The sequence below is a fragment of the Galeopterus variegatus genome, unplaced genomic scaffold, assembly GCF_000696425.1.
Source record: "Galeopterus variegatus unplaced genomic scaffold, G_variegatus-3.0.2 Scaffold5825, whole genome shotgun sequence".
Taxonomy (NCBI): Eukaryota; Metazoa; Chordata; class Mammalia; order Dermoptera; family Cynocephalidae; genus Galeopterus; species Galeopterus variegatus.
Window position 1 is genome coordinate 70,858 of NW_007731936.1, and position 6,203 is coordinate 77,060.

Consider the following 6,203-nt stretch of genomic DNA (forward strand, 5'->3'; position numbering starts at 1 on the left):
ACCCTTTTATCTTTGCTTAAATTCTACTGCACCTCTTTATTGAATCCCATGTTATTCCTGTTCTTTACTGGTCTGATCTTATATAGCTGCTTCCTTATATCAAATCACGTGTTACTAATTTCAGAGAATTTTTGTTTTTTGGTTTGCAAATGTACATATTCAAACAGTATGTAGTAAGGACCCCATCAATTTTATTGCTGAGCAGATTTACCAAGTAAGCTCAGTACGATGCATGCCAATATTTACTCATTAGCTGGAAGTAGTTTCTCAATTTGCGTATTGCTGATGCTTTCTGTCTCTATTCTGAATGCTCCTGAAGCCTCTGCAGGAAGAACAATATATGGATTACATCTGAACTGAAAAAGAATTCTTCCATTGTGCAGAAATTACAGGTGCCACAATTCTTCCTTGACCTATTAACATTTAGACAGCCTTCTCTTGTTTTGGCAACACCAAAATTCTAGGGACTCATGTTCTAGCAAGTGGTTATACATTTATAATGAAAGTATACCTAAAATGCTGTGAGCTTAAAGAAGATGGGGTAATTAATTGCTGTAGGGGTTGGGGGGCTTTTGGAAGGCTTCACAGAGGAGGAGAGATATAAGCTAAACCTTGAAAAAAAGACTAGGATTTTTACCAAGAAAAGAAGTGTAAGATTTTCAGAAAAAAAAAGGAAAGACATAGAGAGGGCAAATTTTCATTATATTTTATTCAGGAATTATTTTTAAGTAATTATAATATAGTTTGTTTTTCTCTTTTTTTTTTCTTTTTGTTTTTTTCTTATTTAATCTGGTTTATTTTGAGTTCTGCTACCAAAGATGAGGGCCAGCCATGGAAAATCAAGGGAAAGAGACTGCTCTTCAACTTCAACTTTATGCATCTACTTCATCTCACAAAGACCAACTCTCCTGAAAAACTACTAAACTTCCTTTCACATGGAGACATATCTGTCCAGCATCCTCATTCACTCAGGATATTTGTGTTACTTTCCAAGACAACAATTCTTTATTTCAAAAGATCCAAGATAAAACCTTAATAACTGATCATAACTAATACAGTAAATAATATTTCAACAGGTCGATCCTAAATGCAAAACGTTTACTGCTAATTAATGAATCTTTATTTGAGGAATTTTAGTCATTTTGGTAGATTGGTGGAGATATATTTTAGTATGGTAACTTCAATGTATATTGTCATGGAATGAAGAGAACTGTGAAATATTCTTTCTTTGAGTAATCAGATATTAATGCAGTTGTTTTTCAATTTGTCTCTTAGCCAAGATAATCCTCATTTCATTTGCCCTTTATAATAAAGATTATATTTTGCTAAATCTTTGATGAACTGATTCCATTCGAAGCTGGAATATCCTTTTGAGTCTTAATTTATTTTAAAAATAGGAATGACAATTTTTTAAAAAAGTGCAGAGAAGCATTTTTACTCATTTAGTTGAACAAGATTGCATTAGAAAAAGTGTTTTTCTTTTATAATGAGGCTTAAGAAATGATAATTTNGTCAGTAACTGTACTAGTAACTGAGAATACAAAATTAGGGAGAATGCATGTAGGGAGAACTAATATTGATAGACAAAAACAATAGTTTATGATATAATTAACTTAAGTATAGCTAAATGATAGGTTAATAGACAGATAAAAGTAGAATAAGTAAAAATGCTACATCATGGTGTTTGGGGATTAACTTCCGGTCTGTCTTGCTAAGAATTAGTGCTTTATTTCTCTTCTGCTCTGGACCCTTTTATCTTTGCTTAAATTCTACTGCACCTCTTTTTTGAATCCCATGTTATTCCTGTTCTTTACTGGTCTGATCTTATATAGCTGCTTCCTTATATCAAATCACGTGTTACTAATTTCAGAGAATTTTTGTTTTTTGGTTTGCAAATGTACATATTCAGACAGTATGTAGTAAGGACCCCATCAATTTTATTGCTGAGCAGATTTACCAAGTAAGCTCGGTACAATGCATGCCAATATTTACTCATTAGCTGGAAGTAGTTTCTCAATTTGCGTATTGCTGATGCTTTCTGTCTCTTTTCTGAATGCTCCTGAAGCCTCTGCAGGAAGAACAATATATGGATTACATCTGAACTGAAAAAGAATTCTTCCATTGTGCAGAAATTATAGGTTCCACAATTCTTCCTTGACCTATTAACATTTAGACAGCCTTCTCTTGTTTTGGCAACACCAAAATTCTAGGGACTCATGTTCTAGCAAGTGGTTATACATTTATAATGAAAGTATACCTAAAATGCTGTGAGCTTAAAGAAGATGGGGTAATTAATTGCTGTAGGGGTTGGGGTGCTTTTGGAAGGCTTCACAGAGGAGGAGAGATATAAGCTAAACCTTGAAAAAAAGACTAGGACTTTTACCAAGAAAAGAAGTGTAAGGGGGCCAGCCCGTGGCTCACTCGGGAGAGTGCGGTGCTGAGAACACCAAGGCCCCAGGTTCGGATCCCATATAGGGATGGCCGGTTCACTCACTGGCTGAGTGTGGTGCTGACAACACCAAGTCAAGGGTTAAGATCCCCTTACCGGTCATCTTTTAAAAAAAAAAAAAAAAAAAAAAAAGAAGTGTAAGATTTTCAGAAAAAAAGGAAAGACATAGAGAGGGTAAATTTTCATTATATTTTATTCAGGAATTATTTTTAAGTAATTATAATATAGTTTGTTTTTCTCTCTTTTTTTTTTTTTCTTTTTGTTTTTTTCTTATTTAATCTGGTTTATTTTGAGTTCTGCTACCAAAGATGAGGGCCAGCCCTGGAAAATCGAGGGAAAGAGACTGCTCTTCAACTTCAACTTCATGCATCTACTTCATCTCACAAAGACCAGCTCTCCTGAAAAACTACTAAACTTCCTTTCACATGGAAACATATCTGTCCGGCATCCTCATTCACTCAGGATATTTGTGTTACTTTCCAAGACAACAATTCTTTATTTCAAAAGATCCAAGATAAAACCTTAATAACTGATCATAACTAATACAGTAAATAATATTTCAACAGGTCGATCCTAAATGCAAAACGTTTACTGCTAATTAATGAATCTTTATTTGAGGAATTTTAGTCATTTTGGTAGATTGGTGGAGATATATTTGAGTATGTTAACTTCAATGTATATTGTCATGGAATGAAGAGAACTGTGAAATATTCTTTCTTTGAGTAATCAGATATTAATGCAGTTGTTTTTCAAATTGTCTCTTAGCCAAGATAATCTTCATTTCATTTGCCCTTTATAATAAAGATTATATTTTGCTAAATCTTTGATGAACTGATTCCATTCGAAGCTGGAATATCCTTTTGAGTCTTAATTTATTTTAAAAATAGGAATGACAATTTTTAAAAAAGTGCAGAGAAGCATTTTTACTCATTTAGTTGAACAAGATTGCATTAGAAAAAGTGTTTTTCTTTTATAATGAGGCTTAAGAAATGATAATTTACCTAACTTTTCATTTCTATGAAAANTCATTTCATTTGCCCTTTATAATAAAGATTATATTTTGCTAAATCTTTGATGAACTGATTCCATTCGAAGCTGGAATATCCTTTTGAGTCTTAATTTATTTTAAAAATAGGAATGACAATTTTTTAAAAAAGTGCAGAGAAGCATTTTTACTCATTTAGTTGAACAAGATTGCATTAGAAAAAGTGTTTTTCTTTTATAATGAGGCTTAAGAAATGATAATTTACCTAACTTTTCATTTCTATGAAAAGCCTTTCATCACTGTTCTGGTTTTCCCCCTAGTAAGTGAAAATGTAATAGAAATACATTAATTAAATTCTCTAATAAGATTCTGTAGCTATTGGTCCTAAACTCTAGGGAAACCATAAGTCCCTAATTACAGTTTATCAATTGCAATTAATTCTTCAAACTATTCCCTAGATATACTTGAGAAAAGTAAAGTAGTTACTAATAAATTTTAGAAAAGATTGAGAGTTCTTTCTATGGCTGTCAAGGGGCTGCTATTGACCTATGGGAGAAAACCCTACCCTGCATTTGGGAAATATACCATGTGGTAGCTTTTATTTCCCTCGAACAGTCTTGGGACTTGGACCTTTTTGTGCACTGACTTTGTGGATTCAGGCTGGTCTTGGACATGATGGCTGTGACTGCCTTAGTTGAGTTTAGGTCTATATGGCAGAGGTTTCTGCTGAGTGATATACATTTTCAAGCCCAGTTTCAATTACCTGGAGTTAGGCACTCGGGGTGAGGCAAAGTGGCTGGAAGACTGTCTCTATGGACCAGAGAAGCAGGATGAAGACGAGATGTCTGTGGTGTGAAGGACTAGCAAGGGGCACAGGGGGTTGGAGGGATAATCCAGCAAAGCTTTTGTAGCCAGAGCTTTGAGCCTAGGACGACAGGCAGGCTTTTTAAGCCTTTAAGATGTAACTGCTGTTTCTTTCTTATGAGGTCCAGTAGATGTAAAGAGCCCTGTCTATTGTCCTAGTCAGGTCCCTTCATTTATGGTATCCTGGAACTGAAAACTTTTCTTTTCTTTTCTTTTCTTTTTTGTATCCAGAAAGATTTTGAGCACCTTGCTCCTGGTTTCTTGCCTCTTCCTCTCGTGACACTCAAGGGATAGCTAAGTAGCATTCTGGTTATGTAACAAAAAACCATACCCAAAACTTAAAGGCTTAAAACAATTACAATCATTTTTTTCCTCACAAATCTATAATTTGGGCAGGGCTCAGTGGCAATAGTTACTCTCTTCTGCATAAAGTATTAGCTGGAGCTGTTTCACTTGGCGCTGGAGGACCTACTTCCAAGATTTCCCACTCACATGGCTGGAAAGTTGGTACCGGTTATTGCCAAGGAGCTCAGCATGGCCGATGCCCAATGCTTTGATTCCTTTCCATGGGCTGCTTGGGCTTCCTCAAAGCATGAGTTCCATGAGAACCAGGCAGAAACTGATGGCCTTTCCTAACCTAGTCTCAGAAGCTACTCAATATCATTTCCACTGTATTCTATTTATGGAAACAGTCACACGTTTGCTGCATTTAAAGGGAAAGTGACTTTGACTCCTTATCTTGATAAGGGAGTGGTAAGATACTAGAAGGAGCTATTATTGTGGTTATCTTTGGGAAATACGATCTCCCACAGAGAGGGACCTTGTTCACAAAGTACCTGACACTGTGCTCTAAGTACTACCTAGCCTTCATGCTCCTGACTCCTTCATGGAAGGCCCATTTCCTTCATGGAGTCTTCCAAATGTATGACAGCCTTCACCAAACCTTTGTTTATATGCCAACTTCCTATTGAAAACTTAATGTCTGAATTACTGTTTTTTGAATTAATTTTAAATTAACTTGTAGACTAGCTTTCTCATCTGTAAAATTAAGCCACATGGGATAATTTCACAGGTACTTTGAGCACTAAGATTCTTTTCTCTCTCTTCCCCCTCCCATTCTCCCTCTGTCTTTCTTACTATTAAGAATATCATATATTGGGTGGCTGGTTCGCTCAGTCAGTGAGAGCATGGTGTTGGTAACACCAAGGTCCAGGGTTTATCCCTGTTAGTGGCCAGCCACCAAAAAGAAAGAAAGAAAGAATATTATATAGACACTATATATTATGTACTATGGGGAACATTCTGTGCAACAACCGACTTACACTCTTCAAAAATATCAGTGTCATGAAAGATGAAAGAAGGCAAAAGAACTGTTCCATATAAAAAGGGGACTAAAGACACCTGACAACTAAATGCAATGTGTGATGCTGGATACAGGAAAAATGCTATAAAGGACACTATTGGCACAACTGACAAAATTAAAATACTATATAAACAACAGGCATTATGCAAATGTATGTTAAATTTAAATAAGTTTTAGTGGTTTGAATTATGTCCCCCCAAAACTCACTGAGACTTGAATTGTCTTCCAAGTTTCATCTATTAGAAACTTAGCCCTCACTGTGACTGTTAAGAGGGTGGGAAATCCTGTTATGGTAATTGAAAGATGAAGCCTTAAAGACGTGATTGGATTGTAGGACCGTGCAGTAGTGGATGGATTAGAAACGGTGGTCAGGGGTGTGGTTCTGAGGGCTTTAAAAGAAGAGGAGAGTCTGTCTTTCTCTCTCTTTGCTTCCACCATTTTACAATGTGAGACCCTTGGGTCACTGTCGCCACCACCAAAAGGACTTTGGACTTCCCAGCCTCAGAAACTGTAAGCAATAAATTTAGTTTTCTTTATAAATC